The sequence below is a fragment of the Hesperophylax consimilis genome, chromosome 8, assembly GCF_061612785.1.
Source record: "Hesperophylax consimilis isolate HC1 chromosome 8, BYU_Hcon_1.0, whole genome shotgun sequence".
Taxonomy (NCBI): Eukaryota; Metazoa; Arthropoda; class Insecta; order Trichoptera; family Limnephilidae; genus Hesperophylax; species Hesperophylax consimilis.
In genome coordinates, this window is record NC_142843.1 from 35,995,336 (window position 1) to 36,016,461 (window position 21,126).

The 21,126-nt window shown below is 33.3% G+C and overlaps 1 protein-coding gene and 2 non-coding genes across 3 annotated transcripts in view; 1 reads left to right on the forward strand and 2 right to left on the reverse strand.

The window, feature by feature from the left end:
- The window catches only part of LOC149421947 (uncharacterized), a 312,802-nt gene that overhangs the window by 168,005 nt on the left and 123,671 nt on the right, over positions 1 to 21,126 (forward strand). The gene's annotated exons all lie outside the window — the stretch shown is intronic.
- LOC149421948 (5S ribosomal RNA) lies at positions 13,643 to 13,761 on the reverse strand. The gene has a single exon (XR_016302594.1). It is a non-coding gene; the product is annotated as a 5S ribosomal RNA (ribosomal RNA).
- LOC149421949 (5S ribosomal RNA) lies at positions 14,084 to 14,202 on the reverse strand. Its single transcript, XR_016302564.1, has one exon. It is a non-coding gene; the product is annotated as a 5S ribosomal RNA (ribosomal RNA).

Here is a 21,126-nt window from a genome sequence, read left to right on the forward strand (position 1 = left end):
AGTTAAGAACATTTATGAAATTTAAAAATTAGGATGGGCAACACCTAGGCTAGAACAACTTGTTTGAATGATCTATGAAAAGACAATTAGAAATTACACAAAAAAAATTTTAGCGAATAAGAGAAAAAAAAAAAAACAAAATGCTGGAAAAGTTTAAATGAAACATGTATACCACTGATTGTCGGATTGGGTGAGGTCGTGCAAAGATATACATTTCACAAAAATATAATACTTACAAAACCAAAACAAACGATTATTTGCACACCAGGAGACCACCCGCCCTTCAGTTGGTCAATAGACCGCGAGATTGCAAACAATCTTTACCTGAATCATTGTGAGGGAGGTCTTAGTCCAACCAGGTTGAGGACCACCTAAACACGCGAGTCGAGGGGCGTGTTTTTTCCCAGAAAAAAAAAGAGATTAATTTTGAGTTTATCAAAATTAGAGAAAATTCCATAAAATAAAATCTACGCGAAAAGAAAATAGAAAATACAATGTGATTCAAAGTCAAGGTTGTTAACAATCCAAACAGAATGGAAAGAGAGATAGGGAATAACAGAATGAGGGGGGGGAGAAAGGAAATAACAGAATGGAAAGAGAGATAGGGAATAACAGAATGAGGGGGGGGAGAAAGGAAATAAGAGAATGGAAAGAGAGATAGGGAATAACAGAATGAGGGGGGGGGAGAAAGGAAATAACAGAATGGAGAGAGAGATAGGGAATGATAGAGTGAGGTAGAGAAAGGAAATAACAGGAAGTGATGTAGGAAAAGGAATAACAGAACGAGGGGGGGAGAATAGTTAGACTACATTTGAACACAATTTCGATGTCTAAAGTAGTATACAACGTTAGCCACAGCAAATTGAGTTCAGAGGGGGGAACTGTGATGAAAGGCTTTAAATCACAGTGAAAAAAAAAAAAAAAACAGATAAACCATAGCTGCAAGAAAATATGCAAATTATTTATGAAAACGGATATGCTAACGACATCTGGCGGAGAAAAAATTGATCCAGCTTGCTTGCAGTAGACACCTGTAATAGTTGAAATTAAATCAAGGTTCCGGGACGAAAGCAGAGAGGTCGTAAAATCGTCTAGGACGACTGGTACTTCCCCTTTCCTAGGCCTAAAAATAAATATTGAATTTTGTCCACCAATAGATCTGAACAAAGAGCTTTAAAATTTTGAGTAACCAATCAGTGAACGGAGAGGCGTACACCAAATACAGACAAAGGAATGAACTGTGGATCGGGCAATAAAAAAGATAATTAACGACATTTCGATTCTCACAGAAATTAGAGGTGAACGCACTTTAGGGTCAACATCGACTTTCAAGGTGACAAACTCCTGGGAATGTTTACAATAACTGAGATATTTATGGGGTATCGAACCATTGAAATCGGGTGCTTGGAAGTTTTACAAGTTGTAAAGCGCACACACAAAAATGCAATGAAAAAAATTATAAACGTGATAGTATAAAAAAAGGACGGGAAAAGCGAAGGAAAGTTACTGGCGGAATTTCAAATGTAGTGCAATTATTTATGATAGAAGGAGGGTGTCATGTTCGATAAAAATCGTACTAAAGAGAGGAGTGAGTGTTGGAAACAATGGAAATTAATCGTTATCAATTTAAGATGAAACGGACATATTGGTAAATCAATTTTGAATGAAAAATCTCGCAAAAAAAATACACATTTTAGAAAAGTGCGGCGATCGAATGGAAGGATAATACAGAGATTTTGGACTGCTACGAAGGTCCTAGGGACGTGAAAATCGAGTATCAGAAGAAGACAGTAAAACTAAACATATAGCGATAGATTAGATTCAGGAAAAGTAGACATTTTACATGATTATTAGGTTAGATATATATTAGAGTTACCCAATATTACGGAGGGATCGAAACAAGATAAAAGGTTGGCGGTCTCATGTATATTTTGAAGGATAAACAATCGAAATCCGAACATGATTTTTATTTACGTTAAGGTAATAAACGATTAGAAAAGCGATTAACTTTAACGTTGGGCTTATGAAGTATTTAGATTAGGCAAAAGAGATTAAAATTAATAGGTTTGAAATTAAACTAAATTTACGAGTCTAGTACCAAAATTTTAAACGTAAACAGATGTCAATGCATATGTTTTATGTGAATCCTGGTATGAGAAAGATAGAAAATTGGGCGGAGATTGAATAAAACAATAAAAATGACAGATATCCCAGAGTCTAATTAGGTATATCTCCCATAGAAGTGTGGAAAATTATATATTAATTAATAATAGATGAAGTATGAAATTTTCCTGGAGACCACACACATCGGGAAAAGTGGAGAAAATATAAAAAGAAGGGTAAAGAACGGAGATAAAGAATAATCCAAGTGGAGAAAAGTGATACAATTCAAATTTATCCGTGAAATAAATAAATACGACTTGGAAAATAACTAGTTATAGAGTTATGAGAAATAACAAAAGAATAAAGAAGAAAACTGTGCAGGAAAACGTCGCGAATAATATAAAATTCAAAGTAAAAGGGAAAATTCGAATCTGCGACTTAAAGAAGAGAAAGTGCGGGTGGAAATGGAAAAGCTCATATAAGTGACAATAAAATTAAGTAGAATTTAAACAAATCGAAATTCTAAACTGCATAGTAGGGATTTCAACATGGATTTAGGCATTTTTCGCACGAGATGCATAAAATTGAGATGTATATATATATTATTGAGGACGGACCTATCGCAAATTGAGAAAAAAAAAGGAACACAAAATCATGAGAATTTAACTACATTTTGTATGAACACAGGACAAAGGAAGCTTGGGCGATTAACACAGACTTACCCGATTCGGACCCTATCGATTTAGATTTGTGAGATGGAAACTGACCACCGCCTTGAGCCGGAAAGCAGAACATCTTATGGAAGCACAATCGATATTGATGGAAGGGGTGTTCGGATTTACGAGTTGATAGGAGATAGAATTAAGCATCAAGAGAAATTCAGATACGTCTTTTGGAACCTGAGAGGGGTATAAAAGATGGAACACATCAGTCAGGAGACAGTCGCGCCGAGGATTCGAAAAGTTGTTACGTGGCAGTACTACGTCTTTGGTAGGATTAACAGTGAAAAATCTTTAAGTGTTAAATTTTAAATAAGCCCCTGGAATTTTGTGAAAAGTACAAGTGCTAGAGTCAGTGAAATTTAATAAGTCAGTTAATTTAAATCAAACAGTGAAAATAAATACAGTTTAAACTCAGTGCTTTAAAAGTAAAGTGTGAAGTGCTTAAAAGTGTTAAAAGTGGATAGTGCAAAAAGTGTTAAAAGTGAATTATTAAAATTTAAAAATAATTATTTCATTCAAAGTGAAAACATTAGAATTTAGTGGAGAGTTTTATCGTTAATCTAGAGTGAACGGGTTCGCGGATTGATATTTAAAAATAGATTATAATTTTGCATCAATCAAACACAAAAAAAAAAAGGATTCAATAATAATAATCGCTCAAACCTTTGTTCTAAAAGTAACAATTCGAAAAAAAAAAATAATTGTAGATACTTTAAAATATTGGTGAAAACAGTGAAATTTAGAAGAAAGTTTTAAACAGATATTTAATTTATTCAGAATCGAAATATTTAAAAGTTTGCGCAATTCGGGATGAATTTTCTTATAAATTTATATAAAAAAAAAAAAAATAATAAAAAATTTAAAAAAGAGTGAAAACAACAAAAATAGTTCGACCTAAATAATTTATAATTTTCCGGCACATCTATATCACGAATTTTAAATATCAGCTAATTTATATGAATCGAGCAAGAATAAAATATTAAATAGGAATAAATAGTCGAAAAGATTAATTTTGAAAATATTTGGAAAATACAGTTAATTAGGTAGGATTTCTTTGACAAGATTTGTTGTGTGGCACCCAACTGGAAAAATCTTGGTGGGGGGTAAGTTTTCCTTTTATAAATAATTTTCAGGACCTAGGAGTGAGGAGATACAGCTGATTATGGTATATCAATTAAATTATTAAAAAACAACAAAACAAAGCATTACACATTAATATATGTATATTATGTATTTATTTATATAAAATAAAGTAATATATTGTATATAAAGAATAAATATATGAGTAATGTATTTATATATATGTATTTTACTTATTAATCGAAGCATCGAAATGGTAGCGATTTTTAATACCTACCCGAGGACATATCGATATTATTGAAAAAAGAAAATATGTATTTATTAATATTCAAGACTATGTAGAATCATATATCTTATATTTATTTATTAATATATGTAATCTTATTTAACGTATTTTGACAATCGAGATATGTGTACATATATATATTTATATTATTTTCACCTAATTTCTAGTAAATTTACTAAATTCGGGAAATGAAATAAATAGTTTAACTTCAATAAAGGATTTAAAAATATTTAAATTAACAATGCACAATAAAAGTAAAGAGGCACATATGACTTCTAAGGAATTTTAAAATAAACAAATCTCACATTTAGGTTAGTGTGTCAGGAGATGGTTATATTATTTGTTTACAAATAAAGACGTACGGGGAACTGGGTCAACTGCATAGTTTGGAAACGACCTTGGCCGTAACTAGATAATTTATCAGAGTTATAAGGATAATCATCAGGATGTTATTGTGCAATGTGCAGCGATTTGGGTCATTCACAAATGCCTATCGTTCGCAAACGACAATTGAAAAATCACGGGTTAGCCAGATTTATATCGAAATATTACATAAAACATTTGAATACCATTGTTTAGATAGTCACATAGATTTTATTAGTTATCTGAACCAGCTGGAAGCTGCGTGCGCTCAAATACCTATCAATCACAAACGACAATTGAAAAATCACGGGTTAGTAGGATTATATCGAATAATTGTACGAAACATTTGAATATTATTGATTGGGTGCTCATACAGAACCCCATCAGTTGCCTGAGACATTTGAGAGTCGAGTACTCTCTAATGTGGCAATCAACTACTTGGAACAATTGGAAAATCACGGGATAGGATGAACAAAAATTAATGTTGAACCCTGGAGGAAAAATTTAAAACAAATACAGTTCATCAAACAGGAGGCAGTGGTCGCTCCTACAACAAGACCATTAACCAAATCAAATAGAGATGACGATTCTCTTAAATAAAAACGTCAAAACCAAACAAAAAGCCTGGAGTTCGATAGCTCTCCAAAACAAACTATCAAATAATATCTTATTCTACTAGTATTTATTAGTATAACCTTATTCTTACGTATATATTCGGTTACCAATCCTAGAGTTTCGCAGAACTCTTCGTGCGAGATCCGAGCTCGGAATGCGAGGTAGATAGCCTCGTATTGTGAGTTATAAACCTTTCCCAAACTGTATGTATACATATATTTATTCGTATGTACTGTTTACTGGAGAATGCGGACCTGCATACAGCTTGCATTTTAGGTCTTATAGACCACTCTCGCATTTTCTTTTAAACGTGGAATGAGGATTCACGACCCGTAAGTCCACACCAACCGTGAGTATATGATTGTATATAGGACGAAACCGGTTCGCCCTAAGTAAATTGTAGTCCAAGGAGGGGTCGGAATTTGGGGGTATCGGGACTCGAGGGGAAACTTGAAGGCAGTACATGATGACGTGGAAGGCTTTTTGGGACGCGATAACTTAGGTATCAATCAAAGAGCCGTGTCAAAGGATTGTGCAAATTTCTTGTTGACTCACGATCATCTCGTTTACTTGCAGGAGGATTTGGAGCCAAATTATGCCAGCAAATGGGCTATTCCGAGTTCGTCAAATATGCAATTAACTAATTACATTAACCTACTAAATCAATCTTTACATGTACCTTATAGCAGCAGAATCAAAAAGGAGTGGCGCCAAACAGACCCAAGAGTTTACCAAAATCAAATTTACTAACAATTAACCATTTGAGTTATATTTAATTACCTGTCCAAATAAACATGTATAATATCTTTTATCAGCGTTTAACTACGACTTTGTTAGGGTGCAGGGAATCAGAATAATTACAATAGGAAAGTTAGCTCATCCAGAGAATTCATTTAAGTCTAGGTTTGCAATGGAAAGACCAATAAAATTGTGAAACTCAACACCTCGATCAGAACCAAGGGGGTTACCACAAAAATGAAGGTAATTAAAATCCTATATCATAAATCAAAAAAATTACACAACGTTTGATGGAATTTAATTACAATATAAATACGGAAATATTTGCGTTCAAGTTCGTAAATAACGTATTAATTAGTTGAGTACATATGTCTATGAAGATATATAGTACAAGAGAGCTTTAAGTAGCTTTCTGTAGATATCAAAGAAAAGGGTCCAATTTTCATGGAGGCTTATGTGTTGTAGGGGAGGAATTTTCCATCCCTGCGAACACATATGCAGAGCCTTAGAGAAAAAATTAAATATCGGTCATAGCCAAGAGAGAAGAAAATTTTATATTGTTTTAAACAAATAAAAATAAAAGAAAATGGTGAAAAGGCGAAAATATTACAAACTTCATTTCAATATTTTATAATAAGCAATTTTCTCAAACTTCCGGTAATAGTTTAGTTTCGGTTGCCTCCTTATTGTACCTTTTTTAAATGTCTGCTCAGAAGATTCTAATTTCTGAGCACAAACTGCCTCCTGTTTTTTTATGTTTTACTTTTAATGTTCTTGTTTTGTCCTGTCCTGCTGTTATTGTTATTATTTATTTTGTCATCTATGTTATATTATTAGATATGTATCGGGTAAGGCGTAGGAATAATTTTAAGAACATTCTAAATTACCTAACTAATTCTAAATTACCTTTTTTAAGTTTGTTATAGTAAAGCGCACTTAAAGTTAAATGGCACTAAACTGTTCCATATAAATGCTGTGTTATTATTATTATTAACAATTAATTAATTATATTGTTACATTTTAATTTCTGCGAAACAACCACGTTCTATGAATTATTGCCGAACATGATTCGATGAAAAAAATCAACACGTTAAAACCAAGTTTTTTTTTCTATAATACTCGTACATCTATTTTTATTAGTAGATTTATTTAAAAATACATTTTTTTTGCTTTGTCTGAGGATTGTACCTTCCTCCCCAAGGGCTGACTAAAATGAGTGAATCGCGCTATCACTTAAGCCAAATCCTAATTGGATGATACGGAGATTTATTTCGTATATTAACTTCTATAATTTTTTAATGTTATCGAAATACAGAGAAATGCACGTATATGACCGCCATCGACAACGAGTCTATATGCCGAGTTTGAGCTCGATCGAATGTCGGGAAATGGGTTAGAAAGTTAGAATCCATCTCCAAGATTCCATTTCAATCAGTCATTCGAGAAAACAAAATCGAAATTCGACAAGATGTTTTTAAAAATTCCCTGAAAGCAAATCAATTTTTAAAGTTTTGGAGTAGAGCATTTTTATATTCACATTTTTTATTACACTGCGCTAAAAAACTGAATGCATTCGTTAGTATTTTTATTGAAAGGCTTATAATCCCATCTAAAACAGAAAAGTTTTCATTGGAACAACCACGAATAGTGGAAAATTGCACAAAAATGAAAAATAACAAAATATTTTGTGATGGTTACCGAATTGGCATTTTCACTAAAAAAAATGTGGCAGAGGGACACGAATTATAACTAATGACAGGTGAATTCGTGTTAGCGAATAACTTCGTTATACAAACATTGTGTTCTGTTATTATTATTTGATGTAGAGTGCTAATGAGTTGTTATTTAGTGTTTGTCAAAGGAGACGGCCACCACATGTAATGATGTCACTACCCAGGGATAACCATTTGACCTGACTATGTTCGATGATGTTATGAACTTAACCCCTTTTCAAGAAATGTGTTTTGCGAATGCATTTAATATTTTCCTGAGTTGCCGCAAATTTACACTACCATTACTAAAATACAGCCCAAAATTTATTATTTTTACACTAGTGTGCAAGAAATTCATTTTAAATGTTGGGAAATTTATTCGTCAAAATAATAGTACCTTCTTTATCGTGTTATTTAAATTCATTTCTTTCAAGAGTAAAATTGAATTTATATTCAAATCGTCATGGCTTGAATATAGTTTTCTGTATTGTGTGATGTGTTAGGTAGAAAGCGCAAGAGATGGCACACGAATACTTTAAAAACCTAATCAAATACAACTCAGTAGTTCGGTCTCCCTCTTATGCTACGTATACATAAGCGAGCCAAACTGCCGAACTGAACCTCAACGTATCAACGTATGGGAATGGAACGAAGCAACCCCAAATGGCGCGAAACGCCGCTTCGTTCCTTTCCCGTAAATCATGACTCGATTCGCGTTTCGGTTCGCAAATTTATACGTACCATTAATACATTCAGAGAATGACATTTATCGAATATAAAAAAAAATCTACGTTTCATAAATTTGAAATTAAATATATATCCAGCTACAATACCCAAATTATCCTTTCTTATAAATACTCTAAAAATTATTTTCTTATGAATACTCTAAAAATTCATACATACTTGAAGACAGTCGCAAAATAAATGATTTAGGACGGGTTGTTTCGAAGAATTTGAACAATTCTTCAAAATTAAAAGTTAATTTTCTAAGCATTTTTCTAAGCAATTTTTTACAAGCAATAATTATTGCTTGTAAAATAATTGTTACCCTTTGTGGTACGCATAAAAAATCTTGTCTTAAACATTAGTTTAACAAAAAAATTATAATTAATTTTCAAGTTCTGTGGAAGATTTTTTCAAGTTCTGTTATTATTTCAGTTCTGTTAAGCAAATAGCCTATAATGATATAATAACAGAACTTGAATAGGACTTTCACATAACCTGAAAATGAACGTTGAAATATGATGAATTGAACAAATTCTCCGAAACAAACCGTCCTTAAATTTCTTAGTATGCATTAGCGCAACTACATTGCTAATTTTATCAGAAACAGAGGTTTCACACTATGATAATTAATACTTAGAAATGTTGAAATGTTTAATGTTTATTTGGTGAATTTTTTTAAACATTTAAAAAACCTATTCCGACCCTTTTCTTGAAAATTTAATTGTCTCTTTGCAAACCTTTCTGATTACTGTATTTAAAAAAAATTGTTTCTTGTATTTTTATTTCACGAAAGTATTTTTTGTCATTGTAATTTTATTTTTATTATTTCTTTATCATTTTCTAAGTTATTCATTGTGTCATAAAAGCCCTACGTAAAATGAATAAAATAAATAAATAAAATAAAAATATATTTTTAAATTTCAATCAGAAAAAGCAGGTAAATCGGTTAATAATAATTACTTCACGCAATAAATCCTTAAATGCCTTTTTCATGTATCCTCGGCGCTTAGTGAATTACCCCAAATACTCGCTAATTTCACCAAAACCATCTCAGCCCAGGCCTGGACACTAAATGAAACCGACCTTTGAATTACTCTTATAGTTATATTTCTATTTTAGATTTTCAGGCCCAAAAGTATTATCGTTAATAATTTTTGGATTATTATACCGTGTTGCGCTCCCTTTTTCTTTAGCAAACGTTTTGGACAGCGTTACAGTGTCCATCTGCCACATCTGCTCTGATGATGGACACTGTAACGCTGTCCGAAACGTCGGCTGAGAAACAGGAAGTGCAACACGGCATGGTGATCCAAAAAAAAATAATGAGGATAGTGTTTATAACGTAATAATAGGAGGAACTTTTATAAATAAGAGGCCTTTTTCCTGGCCTGGGTTGAGGTGGTTTTGATTTCACCCAGTTATTGGAAGGGTCTCCTACCTGGTGTCGCGTAAAGGAAATTAAGCGTTCCTGGGAACCCGCAATGCGTGTCGCTGACATCAGGAAAAATTAATGACTATTACACTGGAGCCAGTGGACACAGGACATACATGTTGCCCCATGAAACCTACGCAGTCTGCTAAACATTACATCTGCGTAGGAATATTTATCAACCCCGAAATAATAATAAACAAAAATATATTTTACTGCGCATTTTGATTAAGGCGATGTACTCCGAAGTAAATCTTGTTACGTACCAACAAAGAGAGAAACATACTTACATCTGGAATAATCAATATGTAATTGTTTACATTTTATATTTAGACAGTGTTTGTTTGACGAAATGCAAAAATATTTATATGAACACGTGTTCCGACATCGTGATAATACATTCGTATTTTACTAAAATTTTATAAGGAAACCTATGAATTCATTCGTTAAGGGCCTGCAATCCCGTTTTTAACTGGATAATGAATAATCTGTAGAGATTTTTATTAAGTTAGCAAAAAAATTTCTTCGTGTAGTAAAATAAAGTAAGAAAAAATACTCATTTTTCTCCGTGTAATAAAAGAAAGTGTGGAAAAATACTCGTTTTTCTCCGTGTAATAAAAGTAAGTAAGGAAAAATACTCGTTTTTTCCGTGTAATAAAAGAAAGTATGGAAAAAATACTCGTTTTTCTCCGTGTAATAAAAGAAAGTAAAAAAAAATTCCTAATTTTTCTTCGTGTAATAAAAGAAAGTAAGAAAAAATACTCATTTTTCTTCGTGTAATAAAATAAAGTAAGAAAAAATACTCATTTTTCTTCGTGTAATAAAAGAAAGTAAGGAAAAATACTCGTTTTTCTCCGTGTAATAAAAGAAAGTAAGAAAAAGTACTCATTTTTCTTCGTGTAATAAAAAAAAGTAAGGAAACATTCTTGTTTTTCTTAAATGTGTTAGATTTTTCACTAAAAATAAAGTTGTATCCTGTATTTTAATTTACATACCGTGCCGAAGTGAAATATACTTCCAGGATTACATTTTTAGGGATTGGAACCTTGTTTGAAATGGATTTACCTTTCGTAATCAGATCTGAAAAATCTGGTAGAACCCAGCAGATTTTATTTTCAAACTTTCTTCGATTTGAGTTCTCCTTTTAAAATTTTGTTTTGTTTATCGTATTAGAAGTTTCCAAGATTCGCTTTCCAAATAAATTTGTTCTTTTCCCGTACAAGTATTATATTTATATGAAACATGAAGCGAAAAAAAATTACCCCAGATTTTTTCACCATAACACATCTCTTTTTATTAAGAGATGTGTTTTTGGTTTGACTGAGTATTGAACCTTCCTTTACGGGGACTGGAATCAACCGCGCTGACAACCTAGCCAAATCCCGATTGGGTAAAGTCATCCAAATTCCGAGAAATGCGTATATGTCGTATATATGTGTGACTGCTACTAAAATTTGATAGAATGTATTGTCATCGATAACGACTCTATCTGTGGAGTTTCAGCTCGATCCGATGTCGAGAAGTGGGTTAATTTCCACTTCCAAGTTTCTAATTAATTCAAGACAACACAAGTTAACTTCAAGTAGATATTATCGAAGGAAGCAAACACTTTGTGATGTGACATAATATATTAAATGAAAAAATACACTTTGTAAACCACCACTTTTATTTTGAATTAATATTAACAGCCAACCAGATTTCGCTTAGCTCAAGCTTCGTCAGGGCTTATTATATCAACTTAAGTTATTTTCATACAGACACATATATATAGAAGAAAATAAAACAATGAGTGAAAGAGATAGAAATAAAATACACGAGTGAAAGAGATAGAAATAAAAGAGCAGACACATTATTAGTGCTAGAACGAGAAAGGATGTATTTAAAAATGTTTTCCACTTTTCTGCATCCAGTTAGTGCGATTTGGCTTCCAATGCCTCTCTAACGCCGAACGACCGGAAACTACAAAATCAGGTCTACATCGCCGAATATCGCATTCTAATACGCAATAGCGCTTTATTTATATATTCCTGTATTTTTCCGCCACTCTTGTTGTATTGTCAACGAGTTACTAAATGAAACAATACAATAATGGAACTTTACAATGTATATTAAATTTAACTGGGCATTTAATACTGACGAGGGCAGAATAAATCATTGTGGTGTTGTGTTCACACTCTGTAATTATTTTTCAAATGAATTTTTCTTCATAATAATTCACGTTATCTTTGAAGGTTAAGTACACTAACTACGGCGGGCCAGTGAAAGAACTGTGTTTTAATTAGTGACAGCAGGCTTTGTGAATCAGGGCTTTGGCGTCAATACAAACTGCGGGGGAGGGATGGGGTGGCTCGCTTTATGGTCTTTTTTGAAAGAGACAAGGGGTTGATTTGCAAGTTCTCGATAAATTACGTCAGCAAGTAGGTTACAAAATCTGTTAATAAAAGTAACTCAATCGACTCCAATACCCGGCCGTTGGTCGTTATAAAGTGAGACAAAATTATTAAATATATTTTTTATAACTTCCCATAAGTATTGGAAGTTATTGAAAAAGGAGGGCAGTTCGTCTGATTTTAATAGACCGGTTTCCATTTCATGTAGGCTTGCTAAGTCTGTTCTACAGGTATTTTAATGTAGCCTGCTCGCAGGAGCTAGCAGCATCGATCCCCCGTACACCGGCGCACGTACGCAAAACGGTTGTTTAAGATCTACCAGCATGTCGTTTTCCTCTTTCATATAATCCGAGCCACTTCAAGACTCGCATTGATAAATCCATTCCTACAGCCCCAACCTTAACCCACCTCACAACTCTGCCCAACCGGTTGGCGATATTATAATTAATAATGATTGGATTCTGAGGCGTCAAATAAAAAAAAATGAGAACGCTTACGGGACAGGTAAATTTGCTGTAGGTACCTATTATTTCTTTAAAACTGCATGTATTTTTATTGGTATAATAAAATACGTATTTACAAACATTTTATGATATCGTAACCCTCACTGGTTACTTTACGCGTGCTGATGCCGCCATTTTAAAATTAAATTAAATTATAATATTAAATAATAAATAGAAATACAACAATTTATTTATTTATTCAAAAAAATAGTTTTTAACATAAAAAACGTACTATGCACATCTCACTAGGGCATTCCTGTATCAAGATGTGCAGCTTTACAATTATATCATTTAAAACAATACATATATGTAAACTTAATATAATAATAACATTAAATTTAAACCTAAAAAAGAAAAGTTTATGACACGGTCGTTTCGTGAAAATAAAGGCGGTAATGAAGAAAAAATAAATAAAAATTGGCAAATATTATGAGGTAAAGTTGTATATAATTCAGCGCGAAATTACAGCCCACTGAAGGGATTTTTCACGAAAACGGCGCTATATAAATTAGCCAAATATTATTATGATGAACTGTATATTGTAAAGGTATTGTGTATCACTAATATTTATTTTTTTGAAGTGAAACTTCTTTACGCGCGTCATGCAATTTCGAGGAGTAAAACCAACTCATGACCGAAACGAAAATGCGGGACCGATTAAAGTTCATTTGATGTAGTAAAAGTTTTGAAGTAAAATATAAATGCTTCTTAGCTCATCTCGACAACTGGCGTTGGTGGTGTAATGGTCAGCATAGTTGCTTTCGAAGCAGTTGATCCGAGTTCGATTCTCGGCCATGGAATATTATTTTTTTGTTTTTAAGGAATTTTTTTTTTTTAATGGTTGACCATAATATCAATCCACTAAGTAATATTTTAGGCCTGTAGCATAATTGAAAAGTTAAAGAATGATATAAAATTTTTTATGATGTTAACGATAAAAAAATGAAAAAAAACATAAAATTAAAATAAAAAATGGGCCAACGGCACGCGGTGTTCCCAAGCGGTCACCCATCCAAGTACTGACCGCGCCCAATGTTGCTTAACTTCGGTGATCGGACGAGAACCGGTGTGTTCAAAATGGTATGGTCGTTGGCAAAAGTTAAACAATATTAATTTCTATTCTACCTGCCAATAAATATATGAAAATTAGTATAAAAAAGCCCTAATAATATTGAAAAAATTAGCAAGGTGTGTGCGAGGTTGATAAAAATAATCATTACATACGCGCTTGAAAAAGATCGTAATTACATTAATAAGTTTGTAGGAATTTTTTTTTTCAATGGTTGACCATAATATCAATCCACTAAGTAATATTTTAGGCCTGTAGCATACTTGAAAAGTTAAAGAATTTTATGATATTATTAATTATAGTAATGATAAAAAAATAAAAAAAACATGAAATTAAAATTAAAAATAGGCCAACGGCACGCGGTGTTCCCAAGCGGTCACCCATCCAAGTACTGACCGCGCCCAATGTTGCTTAACTTCGGTGATCGGACGAGAACCGGTGTGTTCAACATGGTATGGTCGTTGGCAAACGCTAAACAATATTAATTTCTACTCTACCTGCCAATAAATATATGAAAATTAGTATAAAAAAGCCCTAATAATACTGAAAACATTAGCAAGGTGTAAATATTATATACCTAGTTTAACTCACTCTCCTAACTCATCTTCGCTGTCTACAGGCAGAGCGCACGACTGTGGTCGTGAAGAACCGAGGTTCGATCCCCGCTTTAACTAATTTTTTTTTTCTTTTTTTATAACTTTTAATTTTTTTTATCACATGCTACTTATAAATATGTCAATAGACAGAAAAAAAGAGAGAATGAAATGAAAAGAGAGAGAGAGAAGAATACTAGAAGTTTCACTTCTGTCTTGCGTAGGCTTGACACACCCATTTTTTTATTTTATTTTACATCATGAAATAGTTTTAATATTGCCTTTAATTGTAATTTTGTATCTTTAATGTTTTTTGCTACCATCATTTTTTGCCTGGTATTTGTAGTGTCTTATAATGTACATAAATAAATCAAACGAACTGTTGAACAAGAGAATTTATTGTGCAATTTATTTTAAAAACGATATTGCTATGATTTTAATAATAACCAAAAATTAGTAATGCAAAGCTGCCACAAGGAGGGTTGTCTGCATGTTCTACCATTTTTCTTTAATTTAATAAACATAACACATAATCATTTCGTTTGTAAATTTAGTTCAATTTAATTCAACTATAATGTCTATCTGAAATGCAATTGTCACGTGTTGCGTAATTAACCTAGCCAGTTTGATTTTTGAAAAGAAAAAATATATCTACGTGGACTTCATTTAAATGCTGATAGATCTGTGAGTTTCTACAGTTATGAAAAAGTTGACATTTCTAAGAAATCTACAGTAATTTTTAGTTTAAAAATATGTGTTATATTTTCATGTAATCGTATTGGCCGATTTTGGTAACCATCTTTGCGACATTACACAATGATTTGCCCTTGGATTGTTTCGGTTCTGCTAAAAAGTAGGCATGTAAATAAAAAAAATTATGTACATAAATAGCAAATGTATTTTCTAAAAAGAGATCTATAGTGGTGGTGGGACGGTCTCGGGTACTACTTAGTACACAGTACCGAGTACTAAGGTACCTAGGCCGTCATAGAACCTACTGGATACTTCGACGTTGCGGACGGTATCTGAAACTACTGCGCTATTCCTACAGCCATTGGGCAACCGCACCTTCAGCGTTACGGGCGGCAACATATTGTAGCGATAGTAACTAGAATGTTCGGAAACGTTCTTAGGTGCAACTTGAATCGTAGGTACTGCCCATCTACCTATCCGCTGGATGATTCTCGATACATTCCCACCTTATATAAGCGACAGCGGGAAGGGAGTTTACTGCTTACATATATTTAATGCGATAATCAAAACAAGGTAATAATTTCGCGCCGCGATTACTTGAATAATCCTTGCTGTGTCTGTTGTGATTAATCACTTGTGAGATATATAAAATATTGTTAAAATTTATTCACAGTTGTTTTATCCCGGCAACAGAATAAAAATACTACATAGTTTAATTTTAACAAAAAACACATCTTCAACCTTCGCAACAGATCTAATTACAGAATCCAATGAATTTAGACATTTATATTCCACAATTTACAAACTAAATCATATTCAATTATACTCGCTTGAAATGACCTTTAAAGGTCAATGCTCCGAAACCATTACGACATTCCATTACACTCCATGAACAATATAAATGTAAATACATAAACTACGCAAATAAAATGCAAATAAATTGTGAACGGGCCTTTTATTTGCGTATTCCCCTATTTTAAGTTTTGTTTTTTTAGGCCAGAGAATTTTAACCACCCTTATTCAAAAAGCGGGGAGATTACGGGTCAGTGATGGTAAGTGGGTCATTTGATATGATAAGGAAAGTTTTAAATGTGGTTTGCTTTTGGATTATTGAAAATCTAGTCGCCGATATTAAATAGTCTGCAGTGGTATCCTTCAATTTTCCGTAAAAAACTGGTATCCGACAAAAAAGAATGCTACAAATAGATTTTTCGATCATTCAACCACATTATTATAAATATTATTTTTCTTCTAATGCCTTTTTTCTCTTATAGGAGGTTTACTATCATTGGGGCATCTAAAAAATACGTATTCAATTTTCGTCTCTGTTTCTCAGATTTTAGAAGAGAGAGAGTAAGAAAGAGAAAATGGGGTCGTCGCCCAGTTTAATACATATATTAGGAGTAAGACACATCAAGTGCATAGTGCAAAATAATCACAAGTGCGAAAATGACGTTTTCCAGTTAAAAAAATCACCAACATTTTTAATAAACACCACGTCATTTATTATCATTTATCTCATTCCACCATTATTGTTAATTAAGTATGTTTTTTTTTAATTTATTAAAATAAATTGGATATATTTTTAATGTAAAAAGTATGTCTATATTTTTTAATAAAAAAACTGCTAACTCTTTAATACTGATATACATGATGTGTAAATTGCCTTTATTCGATTTTTGACAAATATTTGAAAATTCAATAAATAATCTTCAAACACAGTTTTCTCAAAAATGAGACACGTAGATACATTTCTTTAAAATTACGTGGGCGGGTTCACGACAACTCAGGAAGTAGCAATTCAACACACTTCTAAAAAGGCATTAAAAGTGATAAAAAAATGACTCAGCAACCTAACTGTAGTGTTATTATTTGAATGTAGTTTCGATACCGCCTATTAGCTATCTAAGTTATTATACAATTAATGTAGTTTTAAGGGTTTTCCATAGACGGCGGTATTTGCCACTATCTGACAGAGATAGCATGTCGGTTGTACCCGAATGGTTACGAGTTCAGGTGCTAGCCGATTCCTTTGCAGGGGGTCACTTCCAGTTGCATCCCACGTTAGAATAACTCATAGATCAGCTAGAGACTCATTACAATTATCTTGCGATAGTAAAGTACTAATCTTTGACGAACTAAATCATGTATTAAATACAATAAGATACAGTACGCAGTACACCTGTACATTACACTGAGCTAACGTAACCTATTTAACGTTTTCATCACTTTTCATGACTTTTTATCAGTTTTCAAAAAAAAGTGTTGAATTGTCACTGTTCTGAGTTGTCCGGTTACCACATGAGCGATTGTTGCCAGCAATAATCGAATTATAGACTTACAATAGTTTGCGATTCCTTTGCCTTAACTACTAATGCCTTGAAAACCCGATTTTATTTGCCCTTTCCAAGTTGTCAAGACCTCCTGAAATCTTCTTTTTTTTAAGTTTTGAAGCACGTCATAAGTTAGTTATAACGTGCTTTGTAATGTAACGCAATATGAATGAGAATGCAGTGTCAGATACTCGAGTAATATTAATATTAAATACATTAAAAATCTACAAACTGCTATAATTAAAAAAATTGTTAAACCTAGCATTTACAAACAAAGAAACAACTTAAAATTACTGTATGGCTCTGAGGGCCTACTCCCAATTAAAGGGCTTCTCTGGTTTATTATAATTATGGATAATGCGGGAGAAAATGCGTACAAAAAGCCATTGGTGCATAGTCTGTAATGATCCGACCTTTCTACTTCAAACTTTTCCTTCTCTTCTTTCTACGATAAATTTTCCTTAAGTCCCGTAGGTAACTTTTCCATAAGGCTTTGGTTATATATATATCCGGGGAGGGAAGGTCCTCCCTGCCGTCTTTTCTTTATTACACACCCCTTCAAGTGTGTACATCCTAGTTTGTCTACGTGACGTACGACCTTGAACGTACTCATTTCACGTGACGGATCAGTATAAAAAGGCTTCACCGAACGTTGTGTTGGTTTTTTGTTTCTCGGTTTAGAAACCTAGTTATCTATGTATGTGTGGTATCCCTTGGTTCTTTTGAGATAGAGTGAGTTGAATCCATTACCGCTGTGTTTTAAAACCATTTTATAAACCTTATCTTCTAAGTCGCCTGCTCCCCCCCCCACTAGCTACTCGATTCTACCTATCGTAGGGTAATGTGAATATAATAAAGTGTTAGATTTTATATATGTGATATACATACGATAAATTTATGGTGTTAGTTGTCGGCGCCATCCATGTATATATTTTAGGAGGGGAAGGAGAGGAAAGGAAATGATTTTTTTTCAAGCTAAGATTGACTCCTCCTCTTACCAAACAAAACTGATGGATGATAATTTGAGCAAGGCGATCGATATCTGCGTGTCTGGATATCACAACCGGCCGGGTCTCCCCTTGTTCCAAATCGGCAACCGTCACGCCAGAATAAAGAAAACCAGGTCTCATCACCAATTTCAGAATTGCCCCAATCTCATACACCTCCAGGAAAATCTACTTTACTGAGTGTAGAAGGGGAAAACCATGACATCCCTTGTCACGAATCTAGTCGCGAAAATGTGACACGCAAGGTCCTAAGTTACGTGCCACCTCTAGAAAACGTTGTAACTCCCACGCCGTCGGGGATTTACATCCCTTTCTAGGTCAATACATAGATAACACACGACGATCTTGTCGACATTTAGCCTGCTTTTTAACGATAGGTTGTGTGCCTACCCATTTAGCCAATTATCATGTGAGATATATGTAAGGTCTACTCGAAATGCCAAATTTAGGATGAGGACTGTCTGTATTTTAATATTCGGTTCTAGTAATTATTTTATGAGGTTACTAGCATCCTCGTGTATTAGGTATGGGTAACTCCTACTGAATACCTATCCTCTCAGGTAGGTATAAACGGATAATTGGTTTGATTTTTGCATTTAATTTAAAGAGGCTGCCTACCTCTCGAAAGGTACCTGTTGAGAAAAGTTGTTCGGTTGGTAGTTTTATCTCGGAGATTACCATCTCCCTCTTTCGACTTTAGATTTGTTTTTGTGCATCCCAATTCGTAACTTAGAAAGTCAAACAATAGATGAGAAGTATTAAATTAGAAAAGTCAAATAACAGACGAAAGATATTCATTTTGTTCTATCTGGTTGCATCCGATCGCTTTCTATTTGGGCGGTCATACGCTAGCAAAACTCCCCCTTTGAATGACTATACACCGCGCCTCGGCCTATATATGAAAAGGTCATCGGCCCGTCTCCCTTTTTCAGCTGGTAGATAGTCTGATTGACACATTCCCTTTCGAAACATTATTTGGACGACAGGGGTTGTAAACTTGGATGCTGTATCCGTCCTTTAAAAGGGACTTCTGTTGTTTAATAAATAATATAAAAAAAACTCACCCTGTTAGTCACCTCCAAATCCTAGTGTGAAGCTTACCTGGTTACACACTATATAGCTAAATCAGTTTAATTTTTCGGTCTACCCCCTACCGGCATTCCTTCTTCCTTTTAGTGAAATCCTGGCAATTTGTTCACTTTTGGTCCCCTCCCTAAGACTTTAAAAGGGTAATTAAATATTCCTGTAAATAAAATTGTACCTCCCTAATCTGTTAGGATTCGAACCCACAGTTAATGATATATTTGTTTCTCTGGTTTTCGGTCTCCGTGGATAAATGCCATCTCGCCAAATCAATAACCTAGCCCGATTAAACACTTCCCGCCTTTAAGTACATTCACTCTGTTTTAAAAACGCAATCATTATTTTTATTATTTTCATGTTTTTAAGACAAGCAATCTAGTTCGAACTGTATACGAAATCACGTTTAAATCAACACAACTTTATAACACAATCGCGATTGCACAACACCTGGCGCCCCTGAGGTGGGTTTTTACAAAACGGCGCTCTACAAATTATCCAATTATTGTCATTATTATTAATTGTTTTCTCACTGAGTCCAACCACTTTCACTTCACACAAAAACCGTTCCAATAATATTTCACTTTAATTCAAAAACCAACAAAGCTTTCTAACGCCATCTGAATTCACTAATTCACTGCAATTTCAAACAACACTTCTCATTTGTATCGATTTCACGGAGCTGTCAACGTACTCAAGTTCAAAACCTCACTGACTGTACCTGCGCCCTGTCCCGTGTGAATGTGTTTACTCCAGGCCTGTCTGTCAATAAATCTTCCGTCGTTGTCTAAACAAAAATTTTTTTTTGAGCACGTTCGTTTATTATTTTTCGTTTATTTATTTTCGTGATTATTCAAACCATCACAAGTCACAAAACAAGATTTACTGAAAAAAGGCCTAAAAATTCCACTAATATCAAATAAGTATGGTAGCAGAACACTTGACTATTTGATACCTGTGATATATAACAAATTTAACGAAAACTTCAACTTGAAAAATAATGAGGAACCCTGCCCTTAACTGAAAAAAAAGTGGTTAATAAATGAACAAAACGTTTATCTATCCTAAACATTATATTTGGTATTAATATTTAAACTTAAGCTAACGTGTATTATGTTATAACATTAAATGGTAGAACCTACAGACAAGCTGATTGTCACAGCTTTGTGGGACTACCCATATCTTATATTGTATTAAATGTAATTATATTCAATTTAATAAATAAAAAGATAAGGGACGTGACGAAATATCATAATATTACAGTAATCAAACTACTTGTATCACTGGAGGTCTAGCACGGTCGATCGATAACTCTATATGTCAATAATATATTGACTTAATTCGTCATCTATGGTCAGTTAGCGATATTTGAGAGCACGGTCAAAGATTGATTAAAAAAAAATTTGGACGGCCGATAGACAAATAATAGCGCGGCCTCCTAACTATCAGATATGCTTCGGCTTACTGTCAATATACACTTCTATTTTTGATAGTTGAATCACTGGTACAATATTGTAATTGTATGCCTTTCTTTAAAGAATTGAGTTTTTACACTGACAAACCTATTTATTAATGGATATATGGATATTTACAAACCTATTTATGAATGGATATTATCTATTTATATGGAGGACTGAACGCAGTTGGCGCTAACAAAAAATTGTCCAAAGAAGCGAAGTTAGCA